General features: G+C 31.9%; 1 long non-coding RNA gene across 10 annotated transcripts; it reads right to left on the reverse strand.

The window, feature by feature from the left end:
* Positions 1-12,492: 12,492 nt before the first annotated feature.
* On the reverse strand, positions 12,493-15,679 carry LOC139902504 (uncharacterized). 10 transcript variants are annotated; one of them, XR_011777661.1, is made up of 7 exons: positions 15,655-15,679; positions 15,404-15,445; positions 15,012-15,246; positions 14,810-14,884; positions 14,523-14,712; positions 13,927-14,031; positions 12,493-13,740 (listed from the first exon to the last, which is right to left on the reverse strand). It is a non-coding gene; the product is annotated as an uncharacterized lncRNA (long non-coding RNA). The 10 variants fall into 10 exon arrangements; XR_011777659.1 differs by having other exon boundaries at positions 15,404-15,474; XR_011777666.1 differs by lacking the exon at positions 15,655-15,679 and having other exon boundaries at positions 12,493-13,068; positions 13,668-13,740; positions 15,404-15,638.
* Positions 15,680-24,994: the final 9,315 nt, after the last annotated feature.

The following is a 24,994-nucleotide window of genomic DNA, read 5'->3' on the forward strand; positions in this document are numbered from 1 at the left end:
TGGTGAGACCAACCGGTCCCTCGGTTCCACTGAAGTTATGCGGTTTGCAGCTCTGGAATTCCTTGTAAGTACACCCATTTCGAATGGGTGGGATAACCGGTGGTGGTGGCGGTGGAGCTTGGAGGTTTCTTTCTGCTAGGGCTGCGGCTACACGTTCTTGGATCATCTCTTCAATTTGAGCAGCAGTAGGTGTGGATCGACCGTTAGCCATGATGTTCTAAACAAAAATTTTGACTCAAGTCAAAATCCAGTATGCAAGTAGTAATAATACAGTATATAGTAACCAACATGGAATCAAAACATCACATGCTATTAAATAACGCATCTAGGTACAAATACCATAGAATCATCGTACAGTAATGTAAATAGAACATCGTGCAAGAATTAAATAACGCAAAGTTCCATTCATTAATAATAATAAGTTTCATACATCTGAATAAGTTCGTACAATACATGAGTAATACAATAAACTACAACTAGATTACATAACGAAATCTAAATACAAAAGTCCTACGGTGAAGGTGGGTGAAGGATGTCCATAACCTGAGACATCTGTTCCTCAAGCTCAGCTACCCGAGCTCGGAGGATCTCCACCTCCCTTGTCAATTCCTCGACTGTGGGAGATGGTGGGGCAGGCGGTGCCGGCAGTGCAGGTGGTGCCGGTGATGCAGGTGGTGCAGGTGGTGCCGGTGGTGCGGGTGGTGCAGACCTCATGAAACGAGGTGCAGACGTTCCGGCTCCAGAAATAGTCAGTACGTAACGGGGTGCCTTACGTATGAGTGGGTCGGCAGGGTACGGCACAAGCCGCTTACGGGCAGTAACCCTCCGACGCCGACCAAAAGCGTCAGTGAAAGCACGACCTCCATTCACCCCAGGAATGACGGTGCCATCAGGACGGTACCGCTTCTTCGGCGGGGTGGAGGGTGACTGTATAGGTACGTCATCAAGGTTCTCTTCGTCGGAGTCACTGGAGTCATCTGTAGAGGAGTCATCGGATGAAGGATCATCAGAATCATGTGGTGGTGACACGGGTGGCTGAACTGGTCGTCCATGAGCGGCCATCATCTGTCTGTATCTGAATGGCGGAATCGGCACTAAACGTCCATCTGGAGCGCGTCGGCACGGCATGCGCATATGGTTACGGAATGGCCCTTCCCCGAACTCCGCGGGGATCACAACACCACCGATGCGGGGCTGTGACTCCGAGGATCCGGGAGCAGACGGAGCTGGAATCTACGCAGGGTCCACGTGTCCATCGATAGTAGCCACTGGTGCAGGCGGCTGGCTGCTAGTCCCGGAAGATGAAGCGCCGGGGTCACTCGTGCGTATCGGGATCGGTGTGTCGGCAGCAGCAGCAGCAGCAGGTGGGGTGGCTGAAGAGTCTAAACTGCCCAAAACGATAGCAGGTGGTACATCCGACATCTTAACAAGGAAAAATAAATTTTCCATGTCAGTAAGTCATAAAGCAAGCACGTATTAGGCCAACAGTTTAAATCACGTGTAACAATAAGTAGCATGGCAATAACAGCAAATCGTACGAAGGTAGCATGCAATCGAAAGCAAGTAATAGCATGCAGTAGTGAAATCATGTAGTAGCATACGGCATATAGCAGTAATAGTAAGCAGCAGCATGCAGTAAGTTCAGCGAAAACACGTAAACTAGCAATTTGTAGATTAGTCCTATTAGTGAATCCTACTCGGGTCGGTCTTAGACTCACTAATGCAACCTAATTCCCTACAACCAACGCTCTGATACCAAATGTGATGCTCCGTACAAAACCATCGTGTACGAATCATCAACAACCGGATCATTACAAGGTTAAGTACTATATGCATTTTTAAAAAGAGTTTGCATTCATTAATAAAAGGTGACGTCATAACTAACGCCAATTGTTTTACAATCCAAAAGCATGCTTCACTAAGTAGAAGCAAATAATAAGTGTATGTGACCACAATGGTCGTTATAAGTCATAGTTCAAAAGTAGTAAAGTATGAATGCAAGATAAAGTAGTTCATGCGATGACAACTCTAAGCAGCGGGTGTCTACAGCACGACTAGTACACAGCGGAAGCTAACCTCAAGCACCTGAGAAAAACATGCTTAAAAACGTCAACACAAAGGTTGGTGAGCTATAGTTTAAGTATAACAGTGTGCAAGGTAGGCCACGAGATTTCAGTGCTACAAAGAGCGTTTCAAAATAGTATGATAAAGTATATGTTAACCGTGGGCACTTGGTAACTAACTTAACGTTTATACCCCCTAAAAGTACACTTGGCAAGTGCGTATGTCTACAAAGTATTAAACACTCGTTAAATGCTAGCGCTACTAGCCCGAGTGGGGATGTCAAACCCTATGGATCCATATCTAAGATTCGCGTTCACGGTTCAAAAACCAATGATTAAACGTTACCGAGCTAAAGGGAATGTTTATGCCGTTGTATAACCCACAAATATATAAGTTTAAGTACTCGTTCCTAGTATGTAAAACATAAAATCCGCATGTATTCTCAGTTCCCAAAATAAGTTAAAGTAAAAAGGGAATGCTATAACTCACAATGATAATGTAGTCGTAAAGTCGGTTCGAAAAAGGTGTGCAAGTAATCGGTCCGAAGGTCCTCAACCTAAGTCAAATAGTACTAAGTCAGTAAATCGTCTTAATAGGTTTAAAAGTATGTAAATAAGGTCTTAAGGGTCATCATCATTCATCATCAAACATAAAGCGTAAAGTAAGTTTCGTTTATGAAAGTAGTTTAAAACAAAGGCTGACTTCAGTCAGTCACCACGGCCTCTACCCTTACTGAAACAAGGTGAGACTAGTGGCCATGGCTCCATATATGAGTCCTTTAAGTGTGGTAAAATTTACAGAAGCAAAATCGTCTTCGTTTGACCGTGGCGACGGTCTAAGTGCGAGTAGGTCAGAAATTTTTGCACAACGTTAAAAGGACATAGTGACGATCGGAGGGCCATAAATCCTAAACCGTAACTCGGATTAAGACGAGTCCTATATTAAAAGTTATCTACTCGAAAAGATCTATCTGAAAATCAAGGTTACAGTAGCCCAGATTTACTGTTCTGTTACAGAAACAGCACAACAGTAGGTAGAAGACAGAAAGCAGTAAAATAATGGGTTCCGGTGAGTTTGATGCTTGATGCTTATCACGGTTCTCATCCTTTATGCGTATAGCTTCAAGTGTACAACTCGTTGATGTGTTTGCATCATCTTGACCAAGATTTGACCATCATAACCCAAGTATAAGTCTAAGACATGAAGCACAACTCATTTAAGAGTTGTATGAAGTTTGATGAACCAAAGTTACATCAAAGTCTTAGATCTAACACATACATGAACTTTAAGACTAATAATAAGTTACAAACTTGAAAGTGAACTTATGAAATCAAGATCTTAAGTTGTAGAACATAGTTCTTAGTTTGATCTTGAAGATCCAAGACTCAAAAGTCTAGATCTAACATAAGTGTACAAAGTTATAATTAAAAAGTTTCATTTACATGTCCTTGAACTTTTAAAGTTACTTTTAGTTCAAGATTTATGAGATCAAAGTTAACTAGTAACATTTGACCAATCACAACCAACAAACAAGAAATTAAAGTGTATAATATGAAGAAATAAACTAAGTAAACAAGTAATTAGTTCATGGTTTGTTCATACTTTAAAGATTCAAACCAAAGTTTAGTCTTTAAGAAAGTAAACTTTAAAGTTTACTAACATGACTTTCAAGTATGATTTGTAACACATGAACTTGCAATCTTTTAAGAAAGTGTATGTAGAACATAACTAGTAAGTTAAGTTCTTGTGTGTTCTTGAAGATACAAGATAAAAGAAGAATCAAACTAGAAAGTTTATTCTTGTAACATGTAAGTAAGTAACAACAATTAACAAAGACAAGTAGTTAAACAATAATCAAGAACAAGTAACAAATAACAAATGATGATGATGATCTAGGGTGTTCATGTTTCGGTTTTGTAAGAAAAGAAAAGGAAGAAAAGAAGTTCATAATGCTTACAATCTAGAGAGAAAAAGAGAGGAAAAGTTGAGAGGATTTTGTGTGTGTTTGAATGAGAGTAAACAAGTGAGCAAGTAGTAAGTAAAAAAAAAGATTTGAATCCCTTTTGTCTAAGGGGAGCCGACGGTTAGGAGTAGGTCAAGGGGGAGGAGTTTAACCACTAGCTCATTACATGTAAAGCCTTACAAAAGTTGGATATTAGATGTATGTGCATGGGGATTAAGAGTTAACAAGATTCCAAGTATTCTAACTACTAGTTCACATTTAATTTGGTACTTACACATGAAAGAGTGGGCTAACTAAGTCTATTTAAAAGGTAGGGTGGGCTTGGAAGCCCAATATCATGAGTCCATTTACTTTAAACAAGCCCAAGTTCCATTAATTAACAATTAAATCCAATTAAAGCCCAAGTAACTAACTAATCACCATAGTTAATTAAAATGATTAATAAAATTAATCATGAATGTAAATAATACTTGAAAATATTATTCGTGTAAGTTCCGGGTGTCACAAAGACGTTTCGGGCAATTAAAGTCAAGTTCGGGCAATCATGGCAACATGAAAATGTAATAACATACATTTGTTTAATCACAAGTATTAATAATAATAATTATTAATGAATAAACGTTGGAAAATCCAGGGTCGTTACATATATGATATGCATGTCGTTGGAAAGCTAGCGAAAAAATTGAGAACTTTTCATTTAGATATCGAATGGTTTCGTTGAACGGTTTAAAAGTTATAGTCAATTGAATTTTTGTATTATTATTAAAAATGATTATTATTATCGTCGTTATTATCATCGTTATAATCTTATTATTATCATTATTATTATTATTATTATTATTATTATTATTATTATTATTATTATTATTATTATTATTATTATTATCATCATTGTCGTTATTAATAAAAGATATTATTGTTATTTTTATTATTATTACTATCGTTATTATCGTTAAGGTTATAATTAGTATTATTATTATTATTATTATTATTATTATTATTATTATTATCATTCAAATAGTTATTAGTATTATCATTAATATTATTATTAGTATTATTATAATTAAAACTAATATTAGTAACATCTAATTATTATGATTATTATTATTATTATTATTATTATTATTATTATTATTATTATTATTATTATTAATATGAACGTGATATAAAAACGACTAAAAGCTATTAAACGAAGCGATTAGGAAATAATGAGTATGAGTATCATGATGAAATTAAGATATTGTAAGATATTGATTTAAAGGAATAATATCGTTTTCATTATTTTACTATTATTATTATTAAAAGTATTATTAATATTAAAACTATCATTTTTACTAAAATTATTAGTTTTAATAAAAATATCGTTGTTAATATGAAACATCATTATTATTATCATTTTAGTACTATTGTTAATAAAAATTATCATTTTATCATTTTTAGAAAATATAATTATTGTTATTTTTATTTTTATTAGTAGAATAATAATTATTATTATAAAATAATACAACTTTTACTTATTATTATTATTATCAATATTATTTTATCAAATAAATATGTGATACAAAGATATTTTACTACGTATAATATAATTACAATAATAATACCTATTACATTATTTTTATGATATTAAATGAACTTTATAAATTTTATTACTTAAGATATATAAAAGTATATTTTTATTATATAAATTTTAATATAAAATTTTATTTATTAATAAAAGAACTATATTATTTACTTTAATAAAATCTATTAAAAAATATTTAAATAAATAAAACGACTATATTTAAACTATATAATAATCATGTATAAATTTTGAAAGACATTTTGGTCAATATGACTTTTGTTGACTTTTGCATATTTAGTCTCGAGCATTAGGATTATGACACACTACGATTTGACCTAAATTGTTAGACAGATATTGATCAAACATATAAATATATATAATTAATATAGGTTCGTGAATCCAAGGCCAACATTGCACTTGTTCCATGACGTCATATGTATTTTTACTACAAAATACAGTATTGTGAGTTTCATTTGCTCCCTTTTTAAATGCTTTTGCAATATATATATTTTTGGGACTGAGAATACATGCGCTTTTATAAATGTTTTACGAAATAGACACAAGTACTCAAAACTACATTCTATGGTTGGATTATCGAAATCGAATATCACCCCTTTAGCTTGGTAACCTAAGAATTAGGGAACAGTACCCCTAATTGACGCGAATCCTAAAGATAGATCTATGGGCCTAACAAACCCCATCCGAGGTACGGATGCTTTAGTACTTCGATTTTTATACAGACGAGAGGATTCTGTTATACAGACGAGAGGATTCTGTTTTGGGGATATTCTATATGCATCTTGTTAATGTTGGTTACCAGGTATTCACCATATGAATGATTTTACCTTAATGCAGACGAGAGGATTCTGCTTGAGGATTATGTTTATGAAAAATGAAAATCTTGTAGTCTATTATATTATTGGAAATAATTTTACCTTTATGCTGACGAGAGGATTCTGCTATTGGAATTATGTTTAATAAAAATCTTGTGGTTTATTAAAATAATGGAAATGAATGATTATGATAAACTAATGAACTCACCAACCTTTTAGTTGACACTTGAAAGCATGTTTATTCTCAGGTTTGAAAGAAATCTTCCGTTGTGCATTAGCTCATTTTAATGATATTACTTGGAGTCATTCATGTCATATTTCGAAAGACGTTGCATTCGAGTCATTGCGTTCATCAAGATTATTATTAAGTCAATTATAGTTGGATGTATTATGAAATGGTATGCATGCCGTCAACTTTAGATGTGAATAAAGTTTGTCTTTTAAAAACGAATGCAATGTTTGTAAAATGTATCTAGGTCAAATACCTCGCGATGTAATCAACTATTGTGAATCGTTTATAATGTATATGAACGGGTCCTTTCAAGGTGAGTGGCTACTGTCCCCAGAGGATGAATCGCCAGAGCCACTGGAGGGTAGCGATGACGGGATCTGTGAGTCGGCAGCAGTAGCAGGCGAGGCGGCAGGTGAATCTGAGTCGCTGTCCAAGTCAATGATGATGGGCTGGATATCCGACATCTGAACAAGGAAAAATAACTTTTTCCATGTCAGTAAGTCATATAGCAAGCACGTATTAGGCAAAGTAACTACGACAGTCTAGATCATCTATAGCAGTAAATAGCATGGCAATAATGACAAGTATCATGCAATCGAAAGCCGATAGTATCATGCAGTAGTGAAAACAAGTAGCAGTATACGGCATATAGCAGTAAAAGTAAGCAGCAGCATGCAGCAAGTTTCGCAGAAACAAGTAAACTAGCAAGTTGTAGATTAGTCCTATTAGTAAATCCTACACGGTCCGGTCTAGACTCACTAATGCAACCTAATTCCCTACAACCAACGCTCTGATACCAAATGTGATGCCCCGTACAAAATTAACGTGTACAGATCATCAACAATAGGATCATTACAAGGTCAAACACTATATGCTGTTTTAAAATAAGTTTGCATTCATAAGAAAGGGTGTCATCATAACCAACGTCATAAGTTTTACAAACGAAAGTATGCTTCTATGAATAGAAGCAATTAACATAAGTACGAGACCCGAAGGTCATTACAAATCATTGTTCAAAAGTAACATAGTTTGTTAATGCAAGGTAAACGTTTCATGCAGAGACATCTCTAACAAAAGCAGCGGGAGTCTACACAGCAAGACAACTACAGTGGAAGCATCAAACCTCTAAGCACCTGAGAAAACATGCTTAAAAACATCAACATGAATGTTGGTGAGCTATAGTTTAAGTATAACAGTAATGTAAGGTAGGCCACGAGATTTCAGTATTTCAAAACAGTATGAAAAGTATATGTTCAACCGTGGGCACTTGGTAACTAACTTAACGTAATATCACCCCCTAAAAGTACACTTGGCGAGTGCGTAAGTTTACAAAGTATTAAACACCCGTTAAATGCTAGCGCTACTAGCCCGAGTGGGGATGTCAAACCCTATGGATCCATATCTAAGATTCGCGTTCACCGGTTCAAAGACCAATGACTAAACGTTACCGAGCTAAGGAAAAAGTTTATGCCGTTATATCACCCACACATATACAAAGTTTAAGTACTCGTGCCTAGTATGTAAAACGTAAAAAGTGCATGTATTCTCAGTTCCCAAAATAGTTAAAGTAAAAAAGGGATGCTATAACTCACAGTGAAAAGTAGTAAAGTCGGTACGATATAAGTAAGCAAGTAGTTGGTCCGAAAGGTCCTCAACCTAAGTCAAAAGTTACTAAGTCAGTAAATCGTTCCCAAAGGTTTAAAAGTATGTAATTAGGTCTTAAGTATCATCATCATCAACAACATAAGTAAAAAGTAAAGTAAGTTTTCAATCAAGAATAGAGATCGAAACAAAGGCTGACTTCGTTCAGCTGCTACGACCTCTATACAAATCGAAAAGATGCGTAGTCAGTGGATATGACTCCGTATGTGAGTCCTCCAACCACTGACCAATTTTCAGAACCAAACTCATCTTTGTTTGATCGTGGCGACGATTTAAGTGCGAGTAGGTCAGAAATTTCAGCATAACGTTACAAAGGTGTAGTGACTTTCGGAAGGCTATAAATCCTAAACCGTAAATCGGATTAAGACGAGTCCTAAACGAAAAGTCATCTACTCAAACCGAAAATTCTGGAAATTAACTTTTCCAGTAGCCCAGGTTACTGATCAGATCCCAAAAACAGTAAGCAAAGTGTTCCGGTGGGTTCTTGGTGCTTGATGCTCATCACGGTTCTCATCCTTGATGCTTATAGCTTCAAGTGTACAACTCGTTGATGTGTTTGCATCATCTTAACCAAGTTTTGACCATCATGACACTAGTGTATGTCTAAGATATGTAGCACAACTCATTTAAGGGTTGCAAGTAGGTTGATGAACCAAAGTTACATCAAGATCTTAGATCCGACACATACATGAGTTCTAATAATAATATTAAGCTATAAACTTGAATGTAAACAAAAATAAACAAGATCTTAAGTTGTAGAACTTAGATCTTAGTTAGATCTTGAAGATCCTAGACTAAAAAGTCTAGATCTAGTGTTCTTAAGTTAAACCCTAAGTTATAGAACTTGGATCTTTACTTTAATAAAATCATAAGTTATGAAACTTAGATTTTAGTCTTGTAGAATGTATATAAGCTTATAAGCTTTTGTTTTAGACAAAATTGAAAGACCATAAGCTATAGAAACTTAGATCCAACATAAGTGTATGAAGTTATAACTAGAAAGTTTAACTTCCATGTTCTTGAACTTACAAAGTTTAACTTTAGTTTCAAGAAAAATGAGATCAAGTTTAACTAGTAATACTTGACCAAAGTAACAACATCTCAAATTTAAAATACATACAAAAGGAAGAAATAAATTAAAGCTACAAGTAACAAATTCATGTTTATTTCATACTTCAGAAGATTCAAGCCAAAGCTTGGATCTTAAGAAAATAAACCTTAAGTTTACAAAACATGGACACAAGTAAGATCTTAAAGCTTATGAACTTTAGACCTTTATAATTTTTCAAGTGTAGAACCATAAGCTAACAAGCTTAGATCCTTGTTCTTGGTTCTTCATCAAATAAAGGATGGAAGAAGCAAGATTACATGAAGATACAAGCTAAGAAGCTTGATCTTTAACAACAAACAACAAACAACAAACAAGAAGAATGATGATGCTTAGATTTCGGTTTCAAAGGAAGAAAAAGAAAGAAAAAATAAAGTTGTTACTTACAAATTTAGAAAGAAAAGTTAGAGTGAAAGTAGTGTAAGAATGAGGTGTGTGAAAAATGAAGTTCAAACTAGTAAATAAGTAGCAAAAAAATGAAAAATGGAACTCACTCCCTCCCTTGTCAAACCGTCGGTTTTGGAGTCAAAAGGGGAAGGTCAAGTTCAACTTTCAAGTGTTGGAAGGTGGTGAATGCTAGTATGAGGTATAAAGTTAAATACATGGGAAGATGGTCATGCATGCTTGAAACATTTTTGTCTCCTCATTTAACTAATTAATCCATGCTTAATCTTAAAGAATCATTAGCATAATAGTGGGCTTACTAGTAGTCCATTAAGTGGTGTAGGGTGGGCTTCCAAGTCCAATAGTATAAGCCCAAGTATAAGTAAGCAACAAATTAATAAAAGCCCCAAGTAATTAACTACTTGCATTAGTTAATTAAAAATAATTAATAATAATTAATTATGAACGTAAATAATATTCGAAATATTATTCGTGAAAAGTGTGTGTCACAAAGACAAGTCGGGACATGGAAAGTCAAATACGGTAACAAGTAAAATGCATAAGAATACATTTATTAAAACGCAAGCATTAATAATAAATATTAATAATATAAGTCGAAAAATCCAGGGTCGTTACATTAACGTGGTGTCGCGTCATACGAGCTGGTCAAATCTGACGCCTCTGACTCCTTTAACGCGGTGTTAGATTCTGACGCGTGGGAGGGTCAGTTGGCAATTTGACGGGTGGGAAGGGATTCGTCAGGGACGCGTGTCAGCGTATGGTTGGCTCCCGAATTCAACGGATATATATCCGTTTGAATTTCACTTTTCCTTTTTATTAATTTCGAAAATTTTATTTATATATCCTATTTAATATCTATATCTTCCATAATTTTATTCATCTTCATCATATTTCATCTTCTCCAGCCTTCTTCAATCTTCATCATTCTTTCAATTTTTTTCCCCAAAAAAAATGTCAAACCCAAATCAAACACCCAATACTCCCAACGATTGGTACGGTAGTTATACGGGCGGTAGTTCATCAAACCCGAACAACTATCACCAAGTTCCATTGATTTCATCACAAGGCTAAAGTGAATATACCTAGATAATTTTAAGCCTTTGCTCGACAACCCACCGCAACCACAAAATCAAGACACCGACGAAGAACAAACTGACGGAGACTAGTTTTATTTAATTATTTGTCTTTTTATTTTTATGTTTTTTTTTATTTTTCTATTTTTTTTAATTTCGGTGTGTTTTTTTAATAAACGTTGTACTTTTTTTTATGAATAAAATAAATTAGTTTTATTAATTTTATGTTTAAATATAATATGATAAAATAAATAAAATAAATAAACCTGTGGACCCTACTTAGATTTGACATACTTCACTTGACATTTTGGGCTATTGGGGGTTACATCTTGACATTGCCCAGTCATAGTCACCTTACACTTTTTAGGCCAAAAAGTGCACATTTGCATGTGACGTCACAGGCAAGGTTAGGAATAGTCTAAGTCTTACATTAGTATTCATTCACATTTTCATGATTTCCTCTTTAAAGTTCTTATATTTTGAAGAATTTTTAAATCTCTATGTACTTTTGTACTTAGGCCATATGCTATGTATCGCCAACCACCAGCCGCCACCAGCCGCCAGGCGGTAACCACCACCACCAGCAAGTCGTGAAAGGGTCCGCCAGTGGGTCCTGCAACGGCTCTAACGGATCACTGGTGGGGCCCACTCGAGTTTTATTTATTTTTCTTTTTTTTCCAACGGCTATTTGATTTTATTTTCTTTAACACTTTTTTACTCTATAAATACAAACATATACTACACAAAGAGGATTATCTTCACGAACGAGAAAACATGCCGCGACGTACTTGAACGGAGAGAGTTGCGCTCCAAGATCGGGTGGATCGAGAGATGCCAGATAAAATAGCGCATCATGTCATTCGCAACAATTTGATCGAACACATTTGGACACTCTCGGATGATTATATTGTTCGCAACAATTATCGTTATTTATAATTTTTATTTATTTATGTATTGTCTCTTATTTTTTAATTATGTAATGTTTTTAATTTTTAATAATGTAATGTTTTTATTTTATTTAATATAATGTTATTTGTATTTATTTATGGTATTTAGATAATTATTTTAAATTGGTTAAAGTTTGATATGGAGTGTATGATAGTGCGTGTTTAGTGAAAGAAATGTTAAAATGTTGTACTGATGTGGCGCTGATGTGGCAGGAAAAATGAATGTGAACGACTTGAACCATAACAAGTGGCCTTAGGGCCAGTTTTGAAAATTTAGATGCTTTATGCGCCCATTTCATAAATATGCTTCCCGCCCATATTTAACAACACAACACAAAATTTGTATTATTCAAAATTGCATGCAATTTAACAATCACATTGCTTACATAATAAAAGTTACTAAAAGGTAATTTGCCATTTTGCCTAGCGATCCGATATGCCCTCTCACTTTCTAGTCATTAAGTACAAGTGAAAACATTATTCATATAGAAAGACTTGTAGCCGTATATGAGTTTGTTGTTTAAACATAACTAGCCTTTAAGAGCCTGTGCGTTGCACGGCGACTCTTAATCAAACAAACTGAAAACGTATATGTTACATCAATTAAAGGACGGTATGATAAAGAGAGTACAAAATGACGATAACTACAAAATGACCATATAATATTTAGCAAGTGTACTCCCAATCTCATCCATGATAATCAACAAACAGGTCTTTACTTTCATACCCACACCATCTAGTAGCATAAGATTAAACCTTTGACTTATTGAAGTCAAACAAAAAGAATAGCAGCATGTAGACTTTGACCCAATGGTAACACCCGCATTAAAAATGACCCGAACTCCAGTTTGGATATGAAGGCAACTTCAGAATATAATAAGCTCATCACCAATATTACACTTCAAGAAAATAACCCGTTGACTATTTGGAGTCAACATAACAGTCAAAAATAGAGAGTAAAAATCAGGATCCTTTGCACCATTGAACTTGTACCTCTTGGGACTGTTTTTAGAAGCTGGGATCACCTCGCAATTATACCTTAACAAACTACCAACAAGATTGATAACCACATTAATATAAAGTTGACTGGCTGCAACATGTCAAAATATCATCATTAAAGGTCCATTGTTGGTGACCTGCAGTACAGAACAACAAGAAACAGCAACAACAATATATATTCCATCTACGGATTCAAAGTCGGCGTTGACAGAAAAAACCTAATATGTAAAATCAAAAAATCAGCGTCATCCCGAATTTGTGGGTTTAGAGATTAACAACTGAATTAGGGTTTCGATAATAAACAAAGGAGATGATATAAATCAACAAAAACATCAAGGATGAGATAGGCTTAGAAAAAAAGAGAAAATAAATTATGATTTGGTAAGCATTATTAAACTCTTGCACCATGACTTCTCTAAAAAAAAAAGATGAAAAAATATAAGAGATGCATTAATACGAAAGAGCAAAACTTGCACCATGATTTTCAATAGTCAGATATACATCAATGAAAATAAAAATCTTCAATCTTGTCATTAAGTTTATTTCCTTGGGTATATGTCACCAAGCTTATTCTATGTAGTCTATGAGCATTTTCTTTGTGATTTCCTTGCTAAGAAACATTCACATTCGATTTATGTAACAAATTATGCCCAGTTTAACTTAAAAATTCAAACAGCACCAAATCCATTAAAAATATATAAGTATATAATATATAAGTTGTGCTAATAAATAGTCAGAAGTAATGTAACATATACCATTGAGATTTCCAAACTGAGTATTAATGAAGCAAATGACAAATCGGGCCAGTAGAACTTACATCAAACCAGATAGTAGGTAGATTCTCAGGTGTTCTTCATTTTATCCCTCTCAAGGTCAATGATGGATTCCACCTGATCCAACGTCAATGAAAAGGTAGATATATCAAAATTCCAAATTGCAGTGTATAACGCAAAGGGTTCGTACAGATTAAGTATAACTTGTTTTGAGCCACTATTCGAACCACCCCGCCAGGCGCCAGGTCACCTTGCGAATCCTTAATAATTATTGATCTTATTAGGAGCGAATAAGGAACTAACCAACTGTACAGTAGGTGTTGTTAACGGTGATTGAATTATGCCTTACTTTTTTCAAAAATCTTGGTGACACATGTCCCTCGTTACACTATCAGGTTATTCCCTTGTCTTCAAAGCAGCATACATCATGGACATAAGCACATAATGAGAATAAATAGGTGTGGTCAATTGCAACTGAACTATGCCTAAATGATTTCAAAACCCTTGGCAAGACACAAAACTCCCGACTCATCTATTTATTGTTAAATTATGTGTATTAAATGAAAAGCTTTATCAGATTGTTAAATATGATTACATAAGTAGTTAACCCTAGGTCAATAATCATGCAATATTTTTTCAAAAAAATGTAGAAAGATTTATCAATTTCAATAACACTTTGAGCAACTTTTAGTTCAATTGTCACGTTCGTTGCAATAATATCTTTTTAATTTTATTTGTTAAAGAAAAATCAGAGAACTATATTGACCCATTCATAAGTTAATGGGTTAGAATTGCCACCCAAATCATAGAAAAACCCTTTTGGCAATTAGAAAGTCTAACATAAACCATGAGAAGAACTGGAAAATACTTGTTAATGAAAAATGAAAGTAGATAATGACCTTATATTCAGCAATCCCATCACCTTCAAAAGATCCTTCCTTTATTAAGTGACACTCGTATACCAGCAACATCATCTGTAATTAGTGACACTCGTATACGGGTCTTGGCCTCTCTCCAAGTGTAGAAGCCAAGATTTCTTAACAGTACGATAAGTAACTAACTGCAAAAGATTGCATATGACCTCCTGATCTATATCATAAAGCAGGTGAAAGTGACGATGACGTCATTATAACCACAACAAAAAAACCAATTATGAAGAAATTATATTAAAGATAAAATTACAGACCCCTTTGATTGACAACTTCAATAATCTATTATTGATTATTTTGAGCGGCAATAATACATGAAGAAAATCTGAAACCTTTTTGGAATAAAACCAAAATTTAAACTTAATCAGATGCTAAGATTAGAAAACAAGAAGAAAAAAAATCAGTCAGGTAATATAATTAAAATACATAAGAATCATCGAAAAGGAGATATTGACTCACTTGGAATGAATCATAACCAGCAAGGTGTAACAGAGCATACTGAAGCATACATCCATGTCTAGCGGATAAAACAAAGCGATCTCTATTGAACCAATACGAGTTCTTCGGGTTATATCTCCTAACCTCATCGTACAAAATACGACTCATGGGTGCACAACCCCAACCCATGGGCAAACCAGGAGCCCTAATGTGTTGCTATGCTGCCAGCAAGTCCTTTTATATTCACATGAAGAATCTGTAACACAAAGAATGCAACACAAAGAAAATATAATAATGTGTACATGAAGAAGCTGTCATTTTGTCGCTGCAATAAATATTAAAGAGAATATATGTAATAAATTGATGTTGAAGGTGATTGAATAAAGAAACATAAGAAGACAGTAACTACTTACCATTAATCTCATTGATACCAGAAAAGGCAACATCTCTGGCACCTTGTTCAAAGATACGGAAACATTAAGGCCTCGATGGAAAAACATTGTCAGAGATTAGTGACAAATTTTGCAACTTAAACAACTGTCAACCCACCCATGTTGCCATCAATACATACATCTTAATACACTCTAATAACAATAAATGAAGAAACCTTGGTATACTAAAATTATAGAAGTTTCATGAATTTTGGTTGAGTTATATAACTAACCTTAACTTTAGTTTTCTTCTTATGATTGTGATGTTAATATAAGTTCAACTGTAGTTTTGGCCAGATTCTTTCATAAAATCATATTCATATTATTGTGATATCTTACCTAATGGCAACCGTTTGTTGTAGGTTCTGGATGCATTGCCTAGTGAATTAGCCACAATATTTTGGGTGATTACTTACCTTCAGGTCAGATCTTGTTCATGGTATGAAAATTAATATGATAAATAACACTTATAGAGTGTGTGCAGTATCTATACATATATATGATAAATAAGCTGGAAGTTATAAATACTGAGCAAATGAATTGGAAATTGTACTTCATGAACGAAAACTGACTTTTGCGCGTGCAGCTGCATTGTTAAAACGGTAACATCCAACGTCATTTATGAAGACAAAAATATGTTGCAGCTTGAACTGAACCTAAGTATGAACATATCTTTAAAACAAAATAACCAAATTCAACTATTGGTAAATAAAAGATTATAATACTCCGTAACGAAAACCTGGAATACATGGCTGAGATACATATGAAGCCGATATAAAACTGTTGCCTACACAAATAACATCAACAATAACTTGAATTAAGCACTAAATGCGTATACTTATTACTATATGATATGATACCTAATTACACAACAACAGTCAAATAGAAAAGAAGTACAGTATGGGATTAAGAGAACTCAACATGAACAATCAAATATAAACGAAATTCAGTCACCCTCGGGTGATGAATCGCATATACAAATTGACAACACACCAGATCTATCAATACAAATCTATAACTCGAATATATACCTCAACAATCCAACTGAAGAAATAAAGCCGCTCTGGAGGCCGTTCTTTGCTCACGCCACGAAGTAACCAAACCCCAGAAAAAGAGATACCGATATTAAATCCAATAATAACGGTGATGAATCGAATTATATATATTTTAGTAATTCAGAGTAACAGCGAGAGATGTACAGCGATTGACGAAAGCCCTCGGTTGTTGCATCGGAGATAGTGGCGACGGTGGCGATGGCGGCGAAGGGTAAAATCGCGGTGGATGGTAGCGATGGTGGACGCTGGCGAGAAAGATGATAGGTGAAACGGTTTTAAAGTTTGGATTAGGGTAATGGTTTACGTGTTTTTTTTTTTTTTTTGTATTCAATAATAGTGATACGTGGCTGAAGAAATGTAGTGCCAGCAGAAAGTTTCAACAAGTGGTTGTGTGTCATGTGGAGAAGGGGAGAGAGAGCGCGCGTGAATGGTTGTGTGACAAGTGGCCTGAGACCACATGCTTGTCAGGGGTAGAGAAGATTAAAATAGATGATAAGCTATCACTTCCGCATTTCACTATACAAAACTACTAGATTTTAAGAGCCCGTGCGTTACACGACAGCTCTAAAAAATAGTTTTCATTGTCGTTACTATTTGTACATTATTATTTGTTGTCGATACCAGTTTAATGACAAAAACACGTTAGTAGTATATATATTGAAACTAAAGAAATGGTAAAATTGAGTTTTGTAAACGCTATGAATCAATAGCCTTAGAATGCAATAATGATATATTGGTAGTACTTCAAAACTAAAATAGTCAAAAACAGAGTGATACAATTTTGTGTCAAGATCTTCAGCAAGTGAAAGTTCAAGTCTAGTTCTATTTGTTGTACAAAGTATGGTAAAGAATGATGAGTTATGATCTTGTATTCAAAAGTTAGTGCTTCCAATGTAACCATATATAGGTGCTGAAAATAACCAGCTACAAACTAATATTAGTTCAAAAAATGCAACTGTTCTAATGCCATGAAAAAATGCAATTGTTTTATGTGGATCAACTATTGTAATTTTTTTTCAATATCGTGAAAGTCTAAAGCGGCCGTACCCAAACTCGCCAACGCACTAACGTTGTCACCTATTATTGAGTGTAAGATATAAATTTATAGAATAAAGAAACATACTTGCCCTTGAGCTGGACCATTTCCTCTACCACCTTTGCCTTCTTTTGACTTCAATGTTTTCTTAGACAAACTATAAATAAAGATAGATATAAATAAACATATACAAAATAAAGGAACATCTCAAAGAGGTTGATATCACCAAAAGTATAGCAAATAACTTCCGGAATCATAAAATTAAATTAAATACATTGCAATTGTTATAGCCCTAATCGAGGCCTACCAATTTAAGGTCTGATTTTCATGATCAAGATTTGGCAATTTTATTGAGTGGAGAGAGTAGTCAGATGGTTTAAGTAACTTGAAAAGAGCTGTTGTCAATGGGTTAAGTTAGATTTTGGTTTATCGCTAATGGGTCAACTCAAAGCTACTATTAAAACGACGATTAAAATGCAAGTTTACCTATAGGCTGCCTATGAAGTACCTAACTGGCAGTAAACAACTAAAACTGAGTCAGTAAACAATACTTCTAACAAAAAAAACACATGACAGACCGTTTCATTTGAAATTTGTTAATCAAGATGAAACGATTAGTAATAGAATTATTACTTTAATACTCACAAAAAAAATGTGTTCATATGGTCAGACTCAAAGTTTCAAACTTGTTTTGACCCACTTACCAACTCTCCCATCATCTACTAAAAATAAAAATGCATGAATAACTGAGATTGTTAACTTTAGGAAGAGTCTTAGATGCTTCGCAGCAACTCGAGCTGTTTCCCGAAGCATTTTTTTAAGAGCATTCGTCTCAAACTATACTACTTCTCTTACATATTGCAAATACCAGTTGATATGTAGTTCTCTTATGAATTGTCTCATATATTAATAAGCTTAAGTATTTAAGTATTTGCATCAAAACAATCAAAAAAGGAAATACCTCATCAACACATATAAAGAAGAGAGGATTATACATTTATAGAGCTGTCGTACCGACGCCAATAAAAGGTTGTTGTAGGTGATCCACCAGGCGCAATTTATAGCCCGTAGTTAAGGTAAAGTCGGGAACGCGATGAGAGGATTTTTGGTCTATCTTCAATATCAAAAACACCATTATTCCCAATAACAGCACAACTATTGGAGCAGTAAATAAAATTAGTTCAATGAATTCTTCAACAATCCAACTCCTAAGCAAAACCCTCATCTTCATATTCACAATCTTCATTGTTCGATCATTTCATCTTTATAATCATCGGCTACAAAACAATTATAAATAAACGTTTAACTGTTTTAAACAAATAATCAATCAATTCAAAATATCAATTTAGATCCAACGAAGACTAAGCCATTAGTTATAATGTAACACTTTTACGAACGAACATTACTTACAGTTGCACAAATATATATAAAGCAAAACCATCTCTAAATGAAGAATTACATTACCTTTATAAACTATTAAAGAAATCATTAATATGAAAAAAGCCACGAATTAATTGAACGAAATAACAGTTGGAGCCTCAAAACTGATTCGAATACCCTGAAATAACAGTTGGAGCCTCAAAAGTATTCCGAGTCAAAATTAGTCGTTTAAGATACACCACAGAAATGAAAGATAATATAAAACATTATTGAGCTGAACTACCGAAAAGAGCATAAATTCAAAATAAATGAAGAAAACTTGCCTTTTAGAATAGATTGATTTGGACGTGTAACAGCTTGTGATTGTAAGTGTTGACTGCTAACTCATTTAACCTGCATAAGTCGAAGTCCAGTTCAAAATCTGACCATATGTTGCAAAGATATATATGTAGTATCCAAATCTGCACACAGGGCCATACGCTTAAATGACTAATATCAGTTCCACCACAAGTGTCCACATTTCTATTTTGGGACGTTCCATTTCAAGTGTCCACTTTGTGTTTCAACCAATGAGAATAGGTTATTCTGGAGAGAGAAGATTTCTGATTGATGGAAAATGAAGTTAGTGGGATTTCCTAAAACTGTGTGCAAAAAGTAAGTGGACACTTATAATGGGACGGAGGGAGATGAATGTTTAATAGTTCATTATCATCAAGGATAAAGTATGTTATATTTTTCATGACCCGTCCTAATCCATCAGGACGAATACATTACATTTGGTAACATCGCGAGGTACTTGACCTCTATATGATACATTTTACAAACATTGCATTCGTTTTTAAAAGACAAACTTTCATTTCATCGAAAGTTGACGGCATGCATACCATTTCATAATATATCAAACTACAATGACTTTATAATAATCTTGTTGAACTCAACGACTCGAGTGCGACGTCTTTTGAAATATGCCATGAATGACTCCAAGTAATATCTTTAAAATGAGCAAATGCACAGCGGAAGATTTCTTTCATACCTGAGAATAAACATGCTTTAAAGTGTCAACCAAAAGGCTGGTGAGTTCATTAGTTTATCATAATAATCATTTTTATAATTTTAATAGACCACAAGATTTCAATTTTTCCATAAATATACATCTCATATCAGGCATTTCGCAAACTGCATTGAGATAAAATCATTCATATGGTGAACACCTGGTAACCGACATTAACAAGATGCATATAGAATATCCCCATCATTCCGGGACGCCCATCGGACATGATAAAATTGAAGTACTAAAGCATTCCAAATTCTAGAATGGGGCTTGTTGGGCCCAATAGATCTATCTTTAGTATTCGCGTCAATTAGGGGTGCACTAATTCTCAAAATTAGTGATGTTTCCTAATTCTTAGATTACCAGGCTAAAAGGGGCATATTCGGCTTCGATCCATTCAACCATATAATGTAGTTTTGATTACTTGTGTCTATTTCGTAAAACATTTAAAAAGCGCATTTATTCTCAGTCCCAAAAATATATATTGCAAAAGCATTTAAAAAATGAGTAATGAAACTCACAATAATGTATTTTGTAGTAAAAATAATGTAACATCATTGAACAACTGAACAATGCAGGGTTGGCCTTGGATTCACGAACCTATATCATTTGTATATTCATTAATATATATATATAATCGTAATCGAATAAATGTATATATTATTATTAGTGATTTAATTTTTATATTAATATCTTATATATATATATATATATATATATATATATATATATATATATATATATATATATATATATATATATATATATATATATTCATTTTGTATATAGAAATATTAATATAATTAGGTTATGTATATAGAATATGTTTTTAGATATAACATTTGCTTGTTAAACTAGTAATTATTATAACACTTAGATGATATTTGTCATGTAAAAATGTTAATATTGGTATTACTTAATATTACTAATAATGATAGTAATGATATTAAAATTTTTAAATATGTTAATAATACTAATAGAAGTGATTCTAATATTTATATTAATGAAAACAAGGATAACTCGTATTATTTTCACAGTAATAATAATAATCCTAATCATAATAATAATACAACTATTAGTGATAATAATAATAATATTCGTACTTGTATTTATAATTATAAATTTTTTATCATAATGCTTGATAATAATAATAATAATAATAATAATAATAATAATAATAATAATAATAATAATAAAAATGATACTAGTACTAGCATTAATATAATTAATAGTAACTTTTATTAGTTTCATCATGATATTAATAATAATCCTACTGATATTAACAATAATAATGATACATATATTAGTAATAATTATAGTATTAATACTTATAATACTTGTAATAATAACAAAAATTGATAATGATGATGATAATAATAATTATAATAATAATAATAATAATAATAATAATAATAATAATAATAATAATAATAATAATAATAATAATAATAATAATAATAATAATAATAATAATAATAATAGTAATCATAATATTCATAACAATTAATAATAATAATAACATTAGTAATACTCCTAATACTTATAACTATGATATTAATGACAATAATTACTATAATACTAATATTAACAATTATTAGTAATAATCATAATAATAACAATAATAATAATCATAATAATAATAATAACAACAACAATAATAATAATAATAATAATAATAATAATAATTTTAAGAAAAGAAAACTACCTTAATGAGCTTTTATAAAAAGAATTGCACCAAACCAGGCTCGAACCCTCGACCTCCCGCTTATACACAAACAACCAAACCACTCGACCAACTCTGATTTTCTCAAATATATTGCTTTTCGATTATATAAAAACCCGTATTATACTATCTCTCTTTCTTCTTCAATCCAATTCAACTGAACAAATATCGAAACTGACTAGCAACTCATTTACTAGGTTATAGGATGTATTCCGCAGCGATTTCTTATTGGACAGGTTAATTTACAACAGATAATATAAATAATATAAATTGAAACAGGCCCTTTTATGAACACGATTGACTCTAAATCAAATTCGAAATTGAAGTGTGTTTTAGACCATGATCAAAACATAAAAAAGATTATAAATGGTTACTAGAAACTATCTGTACCATCAATTAAAATTAAAACATTGAAACAAACTCAAATTTAATGATGAACACAAGGTTTGACCTTTTAGAAAAATAACTTTGACTCAAGAATTTGAATTCGATACTGAAAATTGGAACATGAAACTTTACAGAGAGTTTAAATAGACGAATCCTAACATAACTACATTATTAGATTTTGAAATAAAACTCGAATTCGAAGTTTGGTCAAAAAGATGAAGAACATAGCAGTTCGTAGGTTTTTAAAAAAAAATTGCATTTTAATTTCACTGTTTTAATTGGAATTGCACTAGAAGATAATCATATAGAGGATGGACGATATCAGTACAGCTATATTGACCCAACTGAAGTTTGTTTGATAGCTAGATTAATTCGACAAGAATAATTAATCAGAAGAAAAAAATAGAAAAAATACAATCGACTTTTCACAGAATTTGTTGTGTTTAAGAGATTTGATTCCATTTGTAATTCGATTCAGAGACAAAAACAAGAATAAGTTACAGTTTGATTACAACCTGAACTGAATTCATACGATTTTGCTGGATTTATAATTTATATAATAAATACTAGTAATTAATAAATATAATAGTAATAATAGTAATTATATTGATAATAATAAATAAATTATAATAATATAAATAATAATAAAAATAATAATAATTATATTATTAATGTTAATAATAATAAAATGTATTATTTTCTAATAATCACAATTACAATAATGATAATAATAATAATTTATAATAATAATAATAATAATAATAATAATAATAATTCTTAGTTAAAATGGTAATAATAATATTTAATAATATTACTAATATTAATCACATAACTAAATTTATAACCTTATTACTAGTTATAATATTAATGATATTAACAAATCAAATGTAACAATTTCAGTATTAGAATTTTAATAATATTGATATTAATATTAATAATATTAATGAATGCAATAATATTCATATAATAATTATAATTAAACTTGTAATTACATTTAATATATTTATATTACAATTTATATCATATATTATATGAATACATCTATTGAATATTTAATATTTATGTATTTTATAAATATTTCAATATAATAGCTATTAATAGAAGTCTTTTATATCTATACTTATATAGATTCATAACAACTTAATTATTCTGTTCATTAGTTTACATTTTTAATTTAAATTGATTAAGTTGTATTTTATTATTTCAAATTATTATATATATATACTTTTGTTTTTATCTATATATACATATACATATATATATATATATATATATATATATATATATATACTTACACACTTATTTATGTATATATATATATATATATATATATATATATATATATATATATATATATATATATATATATTTGTTTGTAACTAATTGTTCGTGAATCGTCGAGACTGGTCAAAGGTTAAATGAATTCATGTAAACAGTTCAAACATTTTAAGACTCGGTTTATTAGACTTAGCTTATCGTGTCGAATTTATATAAAGATTAAGTTTAAATTTGGTCGGAAATTTCCGGGTCGTCACAGTACCTACCCGTTAAAGAAATTTCGTCCCGAAATTTGATCGAGGTCGGCATGGATAACAATAAGAATGTTTTCATGATGTATATGAGTTGTAAAATAGAGGTTTATCATCATCGAGTAATATAGACAAAACAATTTGATTATTCGAAGCGTATGAGTGAAGTTATCACAAAAGAGTGAATTGAAGAAATAAAGTTCCGTCTTAACTTTTGACGTAGTCTTGGTTGAATTCCGGAATTCAAGGGATTTAAGGAAAATCTTTGAGATCTAAAAGATCTGATTCTTCGGCGAATAAGGAAATTAAGATCTCTATAATTAAATACGGTGATCTGCCTCGATTACTCTGTATGATTGATGCTATGCGAGGTGTATATGAAATAGCTTATATTTTACTAGGAAAAACTATTAAATACGATACAATTTTACACAAGATATTTATTTATTTATAGAATGGATATACTTAAACCTTGCTACAACACTTATAGGCAGTGTACCTAATCGTACAGTAGTGTAGTTTTTAGTAAGTCCGGTTCGTTCCACAGGGAAAATCTTTAAATAAAGCTTAACGCTATATTAGTTTTAATTTATAAAAATACAAATATATATAAGTAACATTATTATTATAAAAAGGGGGTTTTTACCGTTTAATGACCGGTTTGTCGATTTTAAAACTTAGTCGCAGTTAAAACCTAATGTAAAATATTAAAAATAAATATAACTTAATTTAAAGCTTAAAGTAAATAACGATAATGAAATTGCGATAAATAAAAGTGCGATAAAATAAAATTGCGATAATTAAAAAGTACGATAATTAAAAGTGCAATTAAATACAATAACAATAAATAAAAGTGCGATAATTAGAAGTGCAATTAAATATAAAATAAAGGAAGTTAAATATGAAATAAAATAATTATGCTTATTTAAACTTCCGTAATCATGATGTTTGACGTGTTGATTTTAGTTTTATGCCCATGGGTTAATTGTCCTTTGTCCTGAATTATTCAATATGTCCGTCTGGTTTTTGTCCATAACAGTCCATCAGTCATAAATATAAAGTGCGAGTATCCTCGTTAAATTATCCTTATACCCGAAGTTAAATATTCCAACTAATTGGGGACTTAAACTGTAACAAGGTTTTAATACTTTGTTTAATAATTACACCAGGTTATCGACTGCATGTAACCCAAGGTTTTAATACTTTGTTATCAATTATGCCAAGTGTCCTTGTACATAATTTCACCCCTGTTTTAATAATTCTAGTGACTATTAATCCATTCCCGTGTCCGGTTAAATGAACGATTATTCGTACATATAAATATCCCGCCCATCGTGTCCGATCGAATGTATATGGTTATTTATAGGGACGTCCGATTGTAAATATTTATATTAAAATTAACAAACTATCAT

The sequence above is a fragment of the Rutidosis leptorrhynchoides genome, chromosome 3 (genome assembly GCF_046630445.1).
Source record: "Rutidosis leptorrhynchoides isolate AG116_Rl617_1_P2 chromosome 3, CSIRO_AGI_Rlap_v1, whole genome shotgun sequence".
Classification (NCBI taxonomy): Eukaryota; Viridiplantae; Streptophyta; class Magnoliopsida; order Asterales; family Asteraceae; genus Rutidosis; species Rutidosis leptorrhynchoides.